The 18,511-nt window shown below is 39.4% G+C and overlaps 1 protein-coding gene across 1 annotated transcript in view; it reads left to right on the top strand.

Moving 5' to 3' along the window:
• ntrk3b (neurotrophic tyrosine kinase, receptor, type 3b) overlaps positions 1 to 18,511 on the top strand; it is a gene marked incomplete at both ends in the record, with an annotated part of 279,095 nt that overhangs the window by 33,087 nt on the left and 227,497 nt on the right. The window lies entirely within an intron of this gene.

The following is an 18,511-nucleotide window of genomic DNA, read 5'->3' as shown; positions in this document are numbered from 1 at the left end:
CAGCTCCTACAATGGAAACTAACATGTGTGAGTGTGACTAACTGATCTTTGGTGGGTTCAGATTTACACCATTTAGGAAACCTATAACATTTTATGATTTGTTTTTTTATGATCACGTAAAAGAAAACATTATTTGAATAGATGCTTGTGCTCAATGAAAATATAACTGAAGCCATGGATGTGTGCAGTCACCTGTCTATGAACCTCACTTTCTTCTATTGCAGAAACTCCATAAATCCTGGACATAGTGTTCAGTTTGGTTCAGGTTGTCGGGCTGAACAAAGCAGGTTTAGAAGTCAACATTTTGTCATGAAGCTTTTTTTTTTTCCCCCCTGCAAGCATCAATTTCTATGGTGCCTTCCATATAATCGAAAATGCTTCACTGACATTTATTGAGATTAGCACAAGACCAAAGAAAACATAAATGCAAGAATTAAAAGGCAAAAAGCGTTTTATGAAATGTACAGAACAATTATAAAAATGTATTGGAAATTAAGTAAAACTGATTTGTAGCAAACACTGATTTAATAATTTGGGCTTTTTTGATGTATATAAAGTCCATATGTAATAACTTGGTAATAATATGAGAGATTTTTTGCCAATAATGCAGTAACTATTACAGTCATTTTCAAGCAGCATTAAAAAAAAAAATTTGTGAAAAATGAAGCCAACATTGTAGTAATGTATAAATAAGAGCTGCATCTCTTGGAAATTACATTTTTTGGTAGGTTTTGTGCAGTGTGCTCATCAGCAATATATATATGGAACGGGGCAGATGTCATATTTACACACTGAGGAAACAATCTGCAACACAATTATGGTTGGAAAGTTTTACTATTTTCTTACATTATTGACTTTGTTACATTCAGAGCGGCCAAAATCAGTACGATACTGTTTCTTATAACATGTTCACAGATACCACAGTGACAAAAGAGATGTAAAACCGTGAGATAGCATGACAGAATTCAATTTTAAAGGGATGGAATCAGGTGCTGTGGTGTTCAACTACATTTCTATCATGAAGGCTAATATGAAGCAATTTCAAACAAAATTAAATCAACCAAAATCAAATAAAACCTGTTTTGAGGCACATTTATATCGTCTATATATCTATTATTATGGCTTTCAGAACGCTGCATATCTTTGTGTTAAAGGTCTGGCAGATTTGCATGCAGTATGGTGTTTTTGGCCGAACTCCAGCACTATACGATCACTTATTGGATTAAACATTATCATGCTCAGCAGGAAAGAGGGGCTGTAAGAAAAGTTGAGTAATAACTGCTGATAACAGCGGAAAGCCTCATGACAGATGTCAAGGTTTTGTTGTAGTCATGAACGGGACGTTTGCCCTCCATTATCTGCCAATGTGAATTATGAGCAAGTGAGTCTGTACCAATGAAATGAGCCTGGTATTAGAATAATTGTGGTTTTTGGCTTGAATCTGTCTCCTTTATTTGCCTAAACTCTTTGAACGTCTCTCAGCGGTTTTTGTTGTTTTATTCATGTGGAGCATTACGAGTGCTTCACTTTTGTCTCTACAAATATAAACATCTTGAAAATGTTGATGATGATTTCACCCTGTGCAAAAAACATGCATGTGAATATGCACCCTCCACCTAAAAAGGCCCAGCCCAGATTTGAACCCACAACTGCTGCTCAGAATGGAGTGGTATAAAATAGGGGTGTAACAATACATTGATCCACATCAATACATTGATTCATTAATTAATACATGAAAGACCTTAGAAATAAAATAGTCAAATCATATTTCAGTTGTTTTTTGTGAGTTGCTATTAATGCAAATGATTGCGTGAGATGGGAATATGATATCACATCATATCGATCGCAGGCTTGTGAATCAAATCGAACTGAAATCGTATTGTGGCAGACTTTGTGATATCGGCAAACATCATATTGTCAACCAAACATATCGACATTGTATTATATCGTGATGAAGCTGGTGATTTACACCTCTAGTATAAAACATGGATGATTGTGGATAGAGGTCAGTGACATATACTGCAACTGAGAGGTGATCAAGTTATTTTAATTTGAAGAACGATAAGGGGTAAAAAAAAAAAAGAAAAGAAGATTGGATATAGGATTTGCGTTGGTAATGCTGCCACAGAAATGCTAATGCTGCTCTTTATGACATGTTAATTTGTTTCTATTGTGCTGGCGGCTTGTTCTGCTGTCACCAGGCGACCTCGCGGCCACTTCCAAACGGCATACAGAGTCTTCTAAATGTTATGCTTAAAATCTAACAATTTATTATTGACGCACTTAAAGGCCGCTGCTGCACTTTACTAATGGCTAATGTTTAAGATTGAAAGTATTTTATAGTGCAATGATCACAGTGACTGCACGGTGTTAATGTACTCTTCTTATGAGCCCCTCACAGATGGCGGTGTACAGTTTGGAAGTGACATCCGCTGATGTGCGGATCCATTCTCTTCCGAGCTACTGCTGAGAAACTTCAGAGCGGAGCTGAATCCGGAGCGGATCATAGCCCGACAACACTTGGCAAAATGGCGCGCTAATTATAGTCATTTTCATTTGGGGGCAGAAACGCTTGAGCTTAGTCATGTGCGAAGTGTTGATACCTTTCAGAGCACGGACCACCGCTCCCACGACGTTTAGCTCTGCCAAATCTCCAGTGCGGATTGGCCGGGACTGTAGCGAGCGGTGACACTCAGAGGCTTAAATGTCCACCCAGGGCGGAAGCGGCAAACTTGTGACACAGAACAGTCTGGGGGCAGCGGTGGGACGGGATCCTGGCCGGGAATATTAGCGGTGTTAAAACACTGAGCTGAAGGCTCTGGCACAACTTCAGAATAGCTCTCTCACAGAAAAGTGAACTGAATGATAAACTGGCTGACAGTTCTGTACACTCTCTACGGAGCGGCGCTCAAAGTATAGCTTCAGAAACTGAGTAAAAATGATTTAATAAAAAATTTACTTGAGTGAATGACTTTCATTATATATATATATATATATATATTTTACACAAAAAGTCTACCCCAAACTATAATGTACACTGCCAGCTGTAACACACCTTGAACACTGTGAGCTGATTACATACCTACCTGCTGTTCTATGTTCATGTATATGTCTGAAAAAGAAAATGGAAATACACAAAGAGTTTCAAATACAACAGAGGCGTGCTGGCGTAATAAAACATTGAGAGTACAGTTCCAATAAAACTGATGAGATGAGTTGAATGAAGTGTGTGTATATATATATATATATATATAACAGCTCAAATGCTAAAATTACAAAAATAGAATTAAAATGAAGACAATGTATCTACACAAGTCGAAATGTTGAGACTAAGGAATTTGAATTTCAAGCAGGAATGAAAACTTTTGGCTGCACGCAAGCATCTTTCTTTGTTGTCGTACAAAAAGCACTTCAAATACATCCATCATACAGAACGAGCATACAGACAATCAACCACACACTCACATTCACACTTCCAGGCTATTCGTTCTCACCAATCAACATCATGTGCATGTTTTTGTCAGAGCAAAGTGAAGTACTTGGACAAACTCCACACATGCACAGAAAGAAAATGCAAACTCCTCACAGACATACCTGGACTCAAGCCTCCGATATTCTGCCAACCACTACACTAATCTGCAGCCATAAGTAGAATTTATTTAAAGAAATAATTGTGCAATTTCAATATTGTACTACAAAATATTACCACCCATGGCCTGCAGGTGGTATCATGGTAACAGAAAAATGTGATTTTAATGCACAAACTTTGCTTTATTATTGAGGATAATACGGGCACGTTTTGGTCACAGGTTGATATTCATATGAGAAAATGTGCAGTTCAATAGTAACACATAGTCAAAAGGTAAAGGGTTATTCAAAACATTTGAGAGTTATAGATACAGAGATACAACAGAACATGTTACTTGCTCAAGATACACATGAAATAAACCAACCTATTATGTTTTACATAGACTGGGCTTCCCAGTGATGGACTTAGCTGGTTTTCCACTCTGGTTTTCTCTCCCGAAAAATTAATTAAATACTTCGAACTTATTCTTAATGTAACAGTGCCATCTATTGGCATGAACAAAAATTCCTCAACATGAAGTCCTTCATGCAGGAATCGTGTGATCAGGTATCGACGTAAGTTTTATGTTTTTGTTCATGCAAGTGCGTAGTCGTTACATTATTGTGTTCTGGTCACTCACTACAGTCCTCTACTTAACCCGCCTCACAAACCATGATCGCCGTCTTCTTCAGCAGCTGGGTTAGACTCTGCAGAGGGATTGGATCCTGATGTGTCCTCGTTAGCAAGAAGACAACTTTAATTTCTGCTTCTCTGATCATCGTTTTCAGGTCAAGCCTTTTATAGTTATACTAGGAAAACAAGGAAAAATTAAACAAACAAAACTAACTTAAACCTACTAAAGTATAGAAAAAAAATAACATTTTCATCTTTGTAAATGTACTTCATTCATAAATATATACTACTAGGATAATTTATCTGGAGCCTTTCTATGGACGGACAAGCGACAATAGATTATAAAATTATACATACTAATTGCTCATGTTAAAATGCATTTAGTTTAGCATTTTTAAGCAATGTTTGCAGGTGTGTCCAGATGAGATGTGAAATTGGATTGGTGTTTTATGAGATAAATATGCACTTTGTCTTTCGGATTCATTCTCTGAATTGGTTTGTTGTAATCCATCTGATTTACATTAAAGCTGCTCATACAGTTCTTTATGATGAAGGCTACAATTTAGTTTTTCCAATCGATTTCTGGAAGACTCTTCACTGCAGAAATGCAAAGTGTTACGCTCATCCGTATCGTCTTCTGTGAGATACGATTTCCACACTCTAAGTACATCTAATCTGATAAACAGTTTTGCACATATTCTGCTTTAAAGACTCAAAGAACTAGTTAAACCTCACTGACTTCTAAAATCAAAATACAAAATGAGATGGAAACTATTCCAAAATCCCCAAATATAACTTTGATTCATGCTATAGTTTGGAATTTGGACCTCAAATGGACATTTTTGTAGGATTTTTCTGGCCCATTGGTCAAATATTTGACACCCGATAGGCTAAAGTGAGTTATTATTCATACACTTATGTTAGAGAGTAAAAAAAAACAACAAAACAAAACTATATATATATATATGAGAGATTATTTTCTACATGCTTAACAAACAACCATAGTGTGAGATCAAATCTTGGTAGAATCCTATTTGTCTGTTATTGTAGTCATTTACCTACTTAAATTATGGTGAACAGCCTTTGAAAATTATAAGAAAGCAAGATATGAAATGGACTGAGGAGACATTCATGAATGTTTTAAAAGGAACGATCATACAAGTCCTTCACCACAGGTCCTATTATTGACGGGTGAGGCTGCGAGGAGAACAGACAACATGAAGGTGGACACCATTTACAGGTCCTATGATCAATACACATTGTCCACCTGCAGTCTTTATCCAAAAGGCTGTTTAGCATTGGAGCCTAAATAATAAGCGACTCGGCTCTTAGCATCAGGACTGTTTGACCGATGGGTCTATAATTCAGGTCATTTCCCCCAGAGGATCACTCCCTGGGAAACCTCTGATAACTAAAGCAATCAATCCAAATTTCATCCCTGCTATGCGTTTTTTTTCTTTTCAATTTTGCTACATATTGAACCAAAGTCCCTTTGTTGGAGGCTCCTCTCACTCGGTCTCCCCCCCCTCCACTTGTGTTTTCCATAGATTTTCAGCAGCAGCAGGAAAAAAAAGAATTGGGCTTTTATTCTCACTGCAGAATCCATTGTTTCAATGCAGGGGGAATCGTTTTTAATATCACTGTAATTTGGTCAATTTTGCCTGTCACTTTTATATCGGGTATCATATTCTCCAGCTCAGACGCTGCTGCTGTTAATGTAATTGAGACGGATTGTCACAATTCACTGAGATTTCTTTTTGGGGCTTTTTTTCCTTGTAAGACATGTGGCGGGGAAGACAGCCGGGTCTGAGATGCTTCTATCTGTCATGTGAACACAGAATCTCATTTTCATTTACGTCTTTTCTTATTAACAGAAGACTTACTCAGCAGAATCATGGATCAAATAAGCGGCCAAAAGAGCTGCTTTATCTACATAATACTCACTCATTAAACCCAGTTGGAGGAAGATGCTCTAAACACACAGGTCTGCAGTGTTTGTCCCACAGAGTTTTGATGTTTTACTTTAGCACACATGATGGTCTTGAGTTATTTGGCTTCCTGCACAGCTTCAGGGCAACACAATATTAATTTTATGGGTGTTGAAGCCGAACTGAAGTCCTCCAGGACCAACTATCATCTAGATCAGTGATGGAAACTTTGATCATGGAGAAAAATAATCTTCGCTATACCAGAGGGCCAGACTGTGACTAGTACCACAAGGATTTATTGGAATTCTAGCAGCTAACTAAATGAACAACACTGCATTATGTCTCTGATATTAATCAAAATGCATGCATTTATATTTTGAACTTTGAAGTAACTTAAATAAATTATGACTGATTTCAACTGACACCTGCTTCAAATGTGCTTAATAATCTTAAACCAATGTATTTTGGAAAACAAGAGCTTATACAAAGTAAACGTTTTCATAAACTAAAAAAAAAAGACAAACAGACCTTGTTTCCATTTGAAATCTTCTGCAACAAGTGATGCATCATGGGAGTATTCCATCAGTTAAAAGCACAATGCAGATATAAGATAGGTAAGACAACACATTATGTATCTACGTCCCCAGTGATATTTAAAATTTGGACAATTTACTATTTTATATCTTTAAGCTTTGCCAGTGAATACATCTATAAGCTGTTCATCAAAGTCATCTGAAGCTTCTTTATCTCGATGTCCAGGCAACATAACGTTGTAGTCATACTTGTGTCCATGCATCTAATCACGCAGTCTTACCTGGAATGAATTATAACACATGAGCTTTACTGCCCCACAGGTCATCAGCGGTTTTACTTCTCAGCATCCATAAGCTCCCTGGAAACGTATTAAATTAATGGCCACAGACGGCAGAAGACGGACAGAATGCTTCATCTGTATCCGTCTGTAGAGTTGGCATATTCCAGCCCTTTAGAGCGTGTTGCCCTTGTTGGTTTGACAAAGTGACTTCTCATTGGATAAAGTTTAGTTCTCACATTCTGCATCAGTCAGTCAGAGAGAATCCAGCAAGTGATGTTTATTTCCTCTCGGGGCAGGGAAAAGCGGCCTCCTTCTCAGAGTAGAAGCACCAGGAGGAAATGTTTTGTTCCAGCCGCTTGCTTTGATGTCGTGTTTGTCACACCTCCAAGACAAAGACAGAAAGCACAATTATTTAGAGTAAAATGTCATGGATGTCTGGATGACATCCTGGATGTTTCTGGTGGTGCACACGTGGTTTGAGTTTTCACGGACAGTCAGAGTGAGTGAGAGAAGAGCATTAGAAAGCAGCTCGTGGACATTGAAATGTCTCTCAGAGCTGAGTGATGTGACAGACGCCTTCACCAGTCTGATAGTAATAACGGTGAAGAGCTGCAGTCGCTGGTGGCCTCAGTTCTGCCCGGTCTGTGTTCTGCCCACAGCCCGGCTGAGTCATCCTTCCTCACTACCCCAAGACGAGAATAAATGCATTCAGATGACGACGCCTGTGTGTCTTCAAGCACAAGTATCCTTACACAGGACTTTTTTTTTTGTACGAGAAACCCGATAGGCCTTTATCATCAGCTTTTATTCTCTGCTGCATGGTTACTTTTGGATCATGTTTTATCTTTCTAATCATAGTATTTCATCAGTATTTGTCTGAAGGATGGGAGTTTCTTCCTATGGCACCCCGTTTAAAATGCAAATATAGTGTTTGAACGGGTAATCCCATGTCAAGCCAATACATTTTGAGAAAAGACTTCCATAGGACAGTCATTAAAACTTCATCCAATCCAAATATTTAAGGTATTAAATCAATTCTATATTACTACACATATATAAGCCTCAGCATTTAACTGACTGCAATGTTAGGAAATAGAGGCTTTATAAAAAAGCATTACCTGAAGGGGTTCAACAAAGCCGTAATGTCTTATTCTAATTCCGGCGGAAGCTTAAACAGCCAATGTAAGCATAGTGTGACTGATCTTCAGGATGAACACAAGAACAGCCCACAGATATCTTTTGTCCAAGGCTAACTTTGAGGCTTAGAGAAACCGCAGTGGATTTTTGAATTTACTGCGAGCTTGGATGCTTAAATTTTTTTTTACGAGCGTTGGACATGCACAGACCAGGAGCCCTCCATACGGTATAATACACCTGGACTTCAAACGACTCATACAGTTCATGGTTAAATACAAAGTTGGTAAGCTTTAACTTGACAATAGTGAAACAGTGGGCCAATTGTTTGGGAAGCTAAAGACAAATGGTTTGGAGAAGTCATTTAGTTTAAATCATTTTAAACTAAAAAAAAGATAGCTTTTTTTTCCCCTCAGACCACAAAAAGTCTCAGTATCCCAGAAATCAAGGACGAAGCACTGAGTGCATCCCCACTATCTATGTAAAACAGTGAAGCTACTGAAGGTGAGACGTGATTGCTAAATAACAGTCAGTTCAATAAAGTTTCTAATATTCAAGTGGAGTTTGGAATTGGATACATATTTCAACTAAAAAGTTATAAAATGTTACAATACAGGTTTTTTGTTTTGATTTGACATACCGATACAGATGTTTTTTTTTAAGTTACTTTCCCAATGGTTGGCTTGTCATCCAATCACCTGAAAAAAACATTAGAAGCTGGTATGTAGACTGTTGAAGTATTCACATTACCATAAAGATTTTGTAAAAACTTGAGCAAGTTACTATATGCAAGTCATTGATATGCACTTTATTGACTGTATTGGATTAGTCTGATTCTGGAACAAATATTTCAGGGAATTTCATCCCAATCCCACATGTCGATCAGATTGTAGACATCACAGTTGGCTGGACCCTAGAAGATCTGATGGATTTTCAAGTGGTTTGGAAATGTTTAGAGAATTTGAAGCCAACACAAGGTGCCAAGAAAACTGTCCAGACCGAAACTTCCTTTATGAAGATGGGAGTATTGAATGGGTATGCGAGAATAAGATTTCTCTCCGGTGGATGTTAGGGGTGGCAGTTAAATGTAAGACTGGGTGTAAAACATATTGTAGGGAGGGAGATGAGTGATACAATAAATTATAGGCTTTTTAGTTGAGTTAGCACCTTTTTGCCATTGGCAACAAAACCCCTGCATCAGTTTTCCCGTTAATGGTGAATGAGTGCCAAAGGCCCCCATCCTTAGCTGGAGAACGAATACAATTATATGAGATATAAGGAGTTTTGACGCCTAAATGCACACAAAAAACGAATGAGCGCATTGGCAATTTGTTGATCTTCGTTTATGTTTACATAGGCATTAACTAATGTGGATGGCAGATTCCTTGAAGAGATTTCATGCCGCTGACCTCAAATCTGCCCCCGCCTGTGAGAAAACAAAAAAACAAACAGGCGTTGTATATTAATACTGCTGTTGGAGGTTGTTTCATAATTCTGACCAACAGATGGAAGGTGGATATCATTTCATAGGCTCGTACATTAGGAAGGCATCTGTCTGCCTGTGCATGTGATTGCATTTGCATAGAGGTAACGGGCGTGGGTTTGTCTCAGCGAGCAAAACCCGAGATTGTAAGACTCGATTCTCATTTACAAGTATTGAATGCCAAACGCCCTCATGATTAGTTTGGAGGATCACTTGTTTCCAGCTGCAGCAAAACGCTGAAGAAAATGGCTTCCCATCATCCTGTATTCCGCCGCTGCTCAGTCCGGTGCCTTTTTGTGTGTCTCTCGTCTTCACAATGCGGCTTGAAAAACACTTGTGAATCACACCTATGTGGTGAGAAAAATAGAGGAAGAAAAACAGGTTATCTGATTGATGTTAGGTGTGTGCTTTAATCTAGAGGAGTGCTACTTCACCACTGCGTCCCCTCTCTGAAGTGTTTGGGCTGCGGCAGAGTGCTTCTTTGCCTCTATGAAAACAGAGCAGGAGGCAGAATGTAGATCAATATCCAGGGAACACACCAGAGACATTCTATTTTATTAAACATTTTCCCATTAAGGCAGTGGCGCGAGCATTGTAGATCATCCCAACAAAGTCGTAAATCACAGACAGACAGCGGTATTGGAAACAATGGGAAGAATAAGCGGAGATTACCAAGAAACAGAAGCTATTTGGTGTTTGTGCCACTGGGAGACTCGTGTATCTTGTTTTTGTATTACCCCGTGATTCAGTTTGTATTACCCCATGATTCGGTTGAGGGGTCCGGTTTAGTCACAGCGTAGCATCGCGGTGCATCTCTATGCGGCGGGCACGAGTGTGCACGGCCCGGCAGGTAATGACCCGTTTCTAATCCTATTGATTAACACAGACTGACTGACGTATCTCACACTGCTGCGCGTTAAAGCCTCCATACTATAGCGCGCTAAGCGGGTTATTAATAGAAAAGATAGGAGCTATCTTGCTCAAGGTCTCCTAAAATACACACGCTTATTTGTGATGAAACTCAAATCATCCAAAAAACACATTTGATGCTGCAGAGATCAATGTTTTATTTTTTCTATTAAACGAAGCCGAATGCTTTGTATTTCAAGATGGCCTCAGGCGGCAGCGCAGCCACTCTGCTCCTCCAGACAGTTCAAAAGATAATGTGGACCTTCGCAACAAGTGAGAGAACAGAGTGGTTTATTTTACTGAGGATACACTCATTCCTCAGAAACTGATGGAGCATCTCATGCTCCAGCCTCACTGATCTCATTAGCATCCGTTTGAACCGAAATACAAACAACTAATATATGGTGTGTGTGTGTGTGTGTGTGTGTGTGTGTGTGTGTGTGTGTGTGTGTGTGTGTGTGTGTGTGTGTGTGTGTGTGTGTGTGTGTGGTTTTCTATGATTTCTACTGCAGGTGCAATACATATCATGTGCAGCGTCTTCTCTCAGACGTTGGTGCAGCAACTTCTGCATTTTAGCATCTTTTTAGTTACTTTTGTTTTTAGGGGCCAACAGTTTATGGACCTCACTGTGTTGGAGTAACTGCTCTCATCTCATTAGTATCAGTTTTAGCACAAACGTTGTGTAAATGCCTCCTGGGCAGTGCCAGACATCCTACGAACGAGGGTCAGGTTATGGATATTAATGTGTTTTTCTTAGTTGTTGTTTTCTTTTGCCTTTTGTTGAATATTTTGTGACACTGCACAGCAGAAACGACCCGACTCTTTTTACCACGGTGTGACCGCAGATACTCAGGACTCATTTAGAACAATTAAAACAATAAAAAAAAAAAGATGACAAGCTTTCTTTTTACGGTGCTCACTGGACATGGGTGCTTAGCAACCAGCTAGTTAACATGGCGGAGAATTGAGTAGCCACAGACAGATATTTCCCTCAGGAGTTGGAGGAAACCAAAAGTAGGAAGTCGGCTTAAAGTGAGTCAATTCGAACTCATAGTGAATGCTAAAGGAGTTCTTTGCATTTTCACATTTCTACCGTCTTATCTGTTTACACATCAGTCTTGTGCTCAATAAAGTCCTTCAATTAATAACTATTATCCTGTAATCCCATCAGATTTCTTACATTATATTGTGAGATTACTGATTTCCTGCAGCTTTACTTGTATTGATTCACATAATTCCACTATTATAAAAGTGCATTTGTAACTTCTTGTTCCTCTTTTGATATTAAAACCCCCTTTTCTGAACTTAATGCACATTTATTTCTCACCAGTTCATTATTAATGGGAAACCAATGAACCAACCACATGTTTCACGATAGTTCTACCATAATTCCATTGCTCAAATCTTAATGTGTTAGATTTCATGACTGTTTAAGCAGGTTTAAATGAATCATTTCCTAATGTGCATCAGCATGTGAGTGCAGGGATCAATCAAAAGCAGTTTGAGGCTGGTTTATCAAGTGATTAACTCTTAAAATGGAGATTCATGCAAATGATGTGTCATTTTTCTCTATCTCTACCATCTTGGTGTTAATGTTGACACACGATTGGTTCACAGCTTACTGTACTGATCCATCATGGCCATAATCGCATATTTTTTTATGAGCTCTTTACGTCATGAGATAATGTAAACACATGCAGGAGGTGCTGAAATTCATCAGTGCCATCATCATGTTGTGGCTTCATCTGATGGTATGCAAGAGGATCTATAACTTGGACTAAAGCCAGCCAAGAGATGGTCAAATAATTAAATATTTCACACAATTAAATATTTATTTCGTTTTTCTTTTTGTTACTCTTGAATAAATTGTACAAATATGTGTAAAAATATGCTTTAAACTCAGAATTTAGTAAACGTTTAACAAATAACTGGCTAAAATTATGAAACTCAAAAATAGAGCAGAACAAAAGAATGAAAGTCAGAAGTAATGTCAAAAAATGGGCAACGGGGGCTGGTTCTGCCATGCTTTTAAACTTTTAAGCCAGTTCTGTCGTATTATTGTGTGTTTTCGATGGTAAAGAGAAGGTCATGTCACAAATGTGTGAATCTCGTCTGCGACGGCTGTACAGCAGAAGTAATGGTGACCACTGTTGCGTCTGGTTTAAAAGAAGTACCGGTACACATGCCAGATCCCGTCAGCAACGACAGGATAGGAGAAAAAATGGCTGAAGGGCTGGAATTGAATTACAATATAGATTAATTTGCGGTGAAAAACCCTGGATCACTGAGCCTATGCAGCGTTTCCTCGTTAATGTGCCATGAAAAGGTGTAAAGACGCATAAACAAAACCGAGTGCGAACACAAAAACTACTCTTTACTCTAAGACGAAGCACTCTTGTCATCTTTTAAACTTGTTATGCACAAAAAAAAGTGTCCCCGTGTGTCCTCCCTTCCTCAGAGGTGCTGTAATTACAGCTCTGATTAGTTCTCAGCGGTTCAGTCATTAATAATCTTCCATACAGGAGCTGTGGCTGTTCGCAGAGTGCAGAGAGCACCTTGTTTTTATCCAGACACCAGTTGACTTGGCATCCTCATATTTTTTTCAGATTTGGCCTCGGTAATATAATTTGCTGTGTTTACCTATTAGGAGATGAAAAACTGTTTTTCTGTCTTCTTTTTTTTTCTTTTTTTTTTTCCCTCTGGAGCTCATATCCACTGAAGCTCAGGACATGATAGCAGGTAGGGGTTCAGTGCATCGCTCAGGGCCTCTTGAGCACAACAGATGGCCGTCGCTGGGAAGGAATCTGTTCCTGTTTGGTTCCAGGGCGTTCTCCTCCAGCACCGAAACCGCCCCGCCACCCGCTGCACGTCGTACATTGTTGGAGGCCATTTTCTGAAGCAGATGGAGGACGGCTATAATTTCTCAGGCTCGTACGTGAGCGAGCGGGCTGGTGGATCATCTTGTACCGATCGTATCGCTCTCATTAATTGGGTCATGTCACAAAAAATGTATTTGGGGAACACTCCGAGAAGACGAGGGAGAAAAAAGATGTTAAGGCAAATAGGAGAGGCGAGGCAGACATACGGGAAGAAGATGTTAATTCTAAACAGGATGTCACGAAAACGACTCATATTTGCTCCTTTTCTTCTGCGCGATGTTCATTTTGACAAAGAGGCAATTGAACTGATAGCGCTATCTCACTTATTGCCAGTCAGAGCGCCCACTCAAGCGCCTCAGATGTAAAGCGTATCCATTACTTTTAGAATTATGTTGATTTTTATTTCTGCGTCGTTCTCTCTGTGGCACCCACTGAGGAACTCTGGGAAAAAAAAAACTGGAGACAGAGAGTGACTGCTCTTCCGTCATCGCCCCGTCATTGTTATTCACATCCATCATTTCACAGCAGTCTAATCCGCATGCATATTCAGCGCAGAGCGGACAATCAAGAGGTTCTGAGCGGACAAGCTCGCTCAGGTCCGCAGGGACGTGTCGCCTGCCCTCCTCTCTGCTGTCTGCTGAAGATGAAATCTGGAAAAGTGCAGAAATTGTATCACGGAGCATGAGGCTAATGTTTTTTTTTTTTCCAATTGGGGAAAAAAAACAAAACATTGAAGGTGTTGCACAAATTCTACGTTTCTTTCATATCGTAGCGTTGCATCAGGATTTCTTAACCAAATTGTGTTGCTGAGACGAGGTCCCTTTGATGCAAGACGGTCAGATTGTGTTTTTAATCGCTGGAAATGCCACAAACTGCTTCACTGCATCAAATCAAAAGAATTACATGCATTTTAAAGAAAGAGTTTTAAATCCAAACTTCAGGAGTAAATTCAACTTCCAATTAATGCGAGTGAGTAATGTGTGTGTGTGTGTGTGTGTGTGTGTGTGTGTGTGTGTGTGTGTGTGTGTGTGTGTGTGCGTGTGTGCGTGTGCCATTCGTCATTAAATCTGTTAGCAAACACTTTTGTTACTTTTTGTTTATTTGATTTATGCGCTGTAGAAGCTGCACTCTGAGAAAAAGACCAAAAGGCATTCGGCTCAACAAGAGGAGACTGTCCAGGGTCTTTGAGACTCTCAGCTGTTTGCGGGCACAAAGCAGTCATGTTAAACACACACCAACTACAACACTGGAGCACAAATCATAATCTCCATGTGCAAGTCAATGGTAGAGCAGTGATGGCCTTGAGGTTAAAGAAGCAGACTTGGGATCTGGACTTTGCAGGTTCGAATTCGACAGGTCACTACTGTGGGTCCCTGAGCCTGACCTTTGACCCTCATCAGCGCTCCAGAGTGCTCTAACGTGGCTGTCCACTGCAACTTCCAAATAATAAGTAAATGCATGAGAAGGAATTATCCCAAAGGGATTAATAAAGTATGACTTGTGTAGTTTAATAATTCTCAAAACAGACACGCAGATATCATTCTGCCCATACTATCATCAATACACACTATTATTTCTGTCCTAGAGATATTTGTCTTGCTTGATCTTCAAGCCACAGTTTACTAATACCATTTATTATGAGGAAGACCACACTATCTGCACTGCGCTCTTTGTTTGCTCTAAAGTATTCAATTCCAAACATTAACTTCCAACATAGTTATTTTTAAAAATTATTTTGTCATGTTGAAAATCTGCTTAAATTATTGAAAAGTTTGAGTAATGCAGCGCATTTTGAACCAGTTTCAAAAAGAAATATTTCACTTCCAGTTTCATCAATCAACCTGAAATGAGTTTGAGAAGGTGACTTGATTTTATCCATAAAACAGCCCTGCAATATCAGGGTGAATGAAAGGTGTTGATATAACTATACCTGATGTGGAGTGACAAAGTTACGGCTGTATATGGCTGAAAAAATGTCAATACAGTGTTATGAAATTTGCCAAAATGTTGAAGTCAGGAATTTTCTTTCAATATAGCTTTTATTAAAAAAAAAAAAAATAAAATAAAAATACTATAGAGTCTACAGTGTTTCAATGTTGTGAGAGTAAATTCAATCTATCAGGTGTTTACAGAGGAAATGAAACAGATGGAATATTATAGGATACACTTTAGGATTTAAATACACTAAACTAACACTAATTTATAAAATGTATACATGCAATATAATTTTGTCATTAATAACAATTGGCAATTTACATCCCCGAATAGGACAAATACACTAATAATTGTTGATAAATTGGAGTCCAACAACCATAACAATAAATTAAACAAAAAACTTGAGAAATGTTAATGATTCCATTTTTTTAACCCTCTGCGTAGACACTGTTTGAACATGGACTACACAGAAGACAAGTGGGGAAGTCTTAATGCCTGAAAGAAAATCATTACAGAAGTCTGAGAGGAAAAATCACATCTGGAACGATTATATCATTCTATTGGTTCACAGCTTATTTGATAAAATCAAGTGCTGTATGTCTTATGACTTGCAGCCACCTGTTAGAATTAAAGCTGCTTTAACTTCCCCAGAGTATACAAAAAATCAAAATCATAGCATCAAATGTGGCATGAGAACTAAGTGAGAGCACCAGAAATCAAATTTGTCTTCTTAGCAAAGTAAATCTAGACCAAAGGTCTCCTCTCAGGAGCTGGATCCATCAAGCTTTGCTCCCTGAGACGAAGAAGAGCGACTTCAACACAGGCAGAAATTGCTAAATAAAGAACGGTCTAATCGGCAAAAGCCTTGTCAAAGAAAAAAAAGCTATGTGATGATGTTCAGAGGACAAGCAGCAGTTTGAAACCACTTCTCTGGAGGGAAAACAAGGACAGGGGCTCAGGGTGAGCTAAGACACCAGCATTTTACAGAAGATGATAAAAAAAGAAGTTCTATTTACTGTTGAATCCAAGTCTTGTTTCAAGCAATAACAGTGGGCTTTATATAAGGTGAAAAATGCTGCAGTGCATCAACACTGACTCCTGAATTGTTTCACTGCTGTGGGTTTAGACACGCGTTGCTGCCGGACTCGGGCTTCAAAATATGAGGAAAAAGTTTTCAGAGATAAGCAATTTCCACTTGTGAACCACAAGGGCTCGCCAACATATCAGTCGAAGTTCCAACAGAATAGTTGTATTGGGCATTTAGTTTCAGCAAACGTGAAAGTAAGAGAAATGAGAATTTAATCTTCAAACATGCCATTCAGGTTGGTCTTCCTCATCAACCACTTCTGCACTTCTTTTATGCCTGTGATCCACTTTTGCATTACGTTTGATGACAAAGTGATTGCTGTACTAGGAAATGATTCATTTACTATCTTGTAACTGTTGCTTCAATATTGCACAAAATGTAAGAAAGTCACAAGCACCCAAAACCTTTTATCTGGCACATGTGCAAATCTCGTGATCATTTTGTGAGTGTCGCGTTAGTGTTATAGGCAAATACATTTTTGAACCAAATTTGACCAAGGTTGATGGAAAACATTCTTGCAACTCTGCTGCATCACATGCAAAAGTACCGAGTCAGTGTGATTGTTTGGGAAAATGTTGTCCTCAGGATAAGAAATGTTGCTCAATCTGCAATGAAAATGTTTGAATATAGATATATACAATGCCAAAATACCATCAAACTTACCATAAAAAGTACAAAAAAGAAGGTGTAGGGGTGATTTTGGTTTATAATCTCTTGGGGTTACGTTTAAACTATGTTCCTGGCAGCCACGCAGCCCCATCTGCTCAAAATGTAGTGCGCTGTGGGAATTTGGGGAATTCTGAGGAAGGTCTGGCATGTTTTTCACGTTCTGTCAAGGCTTTCTATGGATGAAACGTGGACGCCGGGCCATTTTGAAGCACATTTATGCCCCAAAGGTTCACCAAAAGTGAAGGTAGTCATGGTGTTCTGGGACTTTTGCTGGGTGTATGCATACTTATTGATTTCTTTTTTGGTGAGAGAACAATGAGAACCGTGACGAGGCGCGGCGCAACATGATAAAACGCAAAGCAGACCGCCTCCAAGTTCTATTATGGCCTATTACGTACTGCCACGTTTTGTGATGTTCATCCCGTTTTGCTACGGGCTATTAAGTTTCTTATCCGCACCATGGTCGCTGTGGCAAATTTTTTGACAGTTTAAAAATCTGGCACGGCACCCACGGCAATCACAGCCTGTTGCGTTTGCCCATCCCCTCCCCCTGCGTTGTCTGACATCCATCTTGTTTTGTCCACAGTGGCCTGAAACGAGGTTGCCGGGAACATAGTGTAAACATACGAAGGGTATACTTACGCTATGTTGATGGGTTGATTCCATGAGAGAGAAAGAAAACAAACTTTATTGGTCCCCATGGGGAAATTACTTCTCAGCATTTATATCCTATTCTTCAGAGTTAACCTTAACGTTACCTACTTGGAGCAGTGGAATGGCGTCAAGGCTCTTGCTCAGGGACACACAGTAATGAACAGTCAGCAGAGGGATTCAAATCTGTGGATCTTCTCCAAAGTCTGATTCTCTAAGGTTTAAGCCACGACCTCTCCCACTCTCTCTGGAGTCAGATACTATAAATGTGAAGTCCATACATCTCCACCTCATGCTGTCTTTCCAATAACATCCAGACAGGCAAAAAAAAATGTGCAAGATCTTTACTGTGATTTGAGAGTTTTTGACTTCACTTCACCTGAATGCTAATGTGTCTTTGCAAGCGTGCTCGTTGTGTTTCTTGCAAATCTGTAGACTTTTCAATTGGCTCTTTTTAATGGCTTTGTACATATTTAGTTTGCAGATTGAATAGCGTGACATTTACAGGAACGAGTTGAATGTTTACTGCCATCATTCCTCTTCACTTTCACTCATTCGGAACGACCTCACCTTGTGTTACGAGAGTCCAGTGTCGAGCAATCGCCATCCTTTGAGCCTGCCCTCCCTCCCTCAATCCCTTCAGAGCGAGACAGCAACACTGCGAACGAGCAAAGCCTCTCGAGGGGAATCCATCTTTTCTGCTTGCAGGTCACATTAGTGACTCAGTTCCCTGCCTTGAAAATCAACTGCCCACGGATCGGCGCTAATCTCAGCATCAGCAGCGTGACTCTGCAGTGTGAAGCAGTCAGAGCTGCCACATG

Source organism: Blennius ocellaris, assembly GCF_963422515.1.
Source record: "Blennius ocellaris genome assembly, chromosome: 1".
Classification (NCBI taxonomy): domain Eukaryota; kingdom Metazoa; phylum Chordata; class Actinopteri; order Blenniiformes; family Blenniidae; genus Blennius; species Blennius ocellaris.
This window is presented reverse-complemented; position numbering and strand designations above follow the sequence as displayed.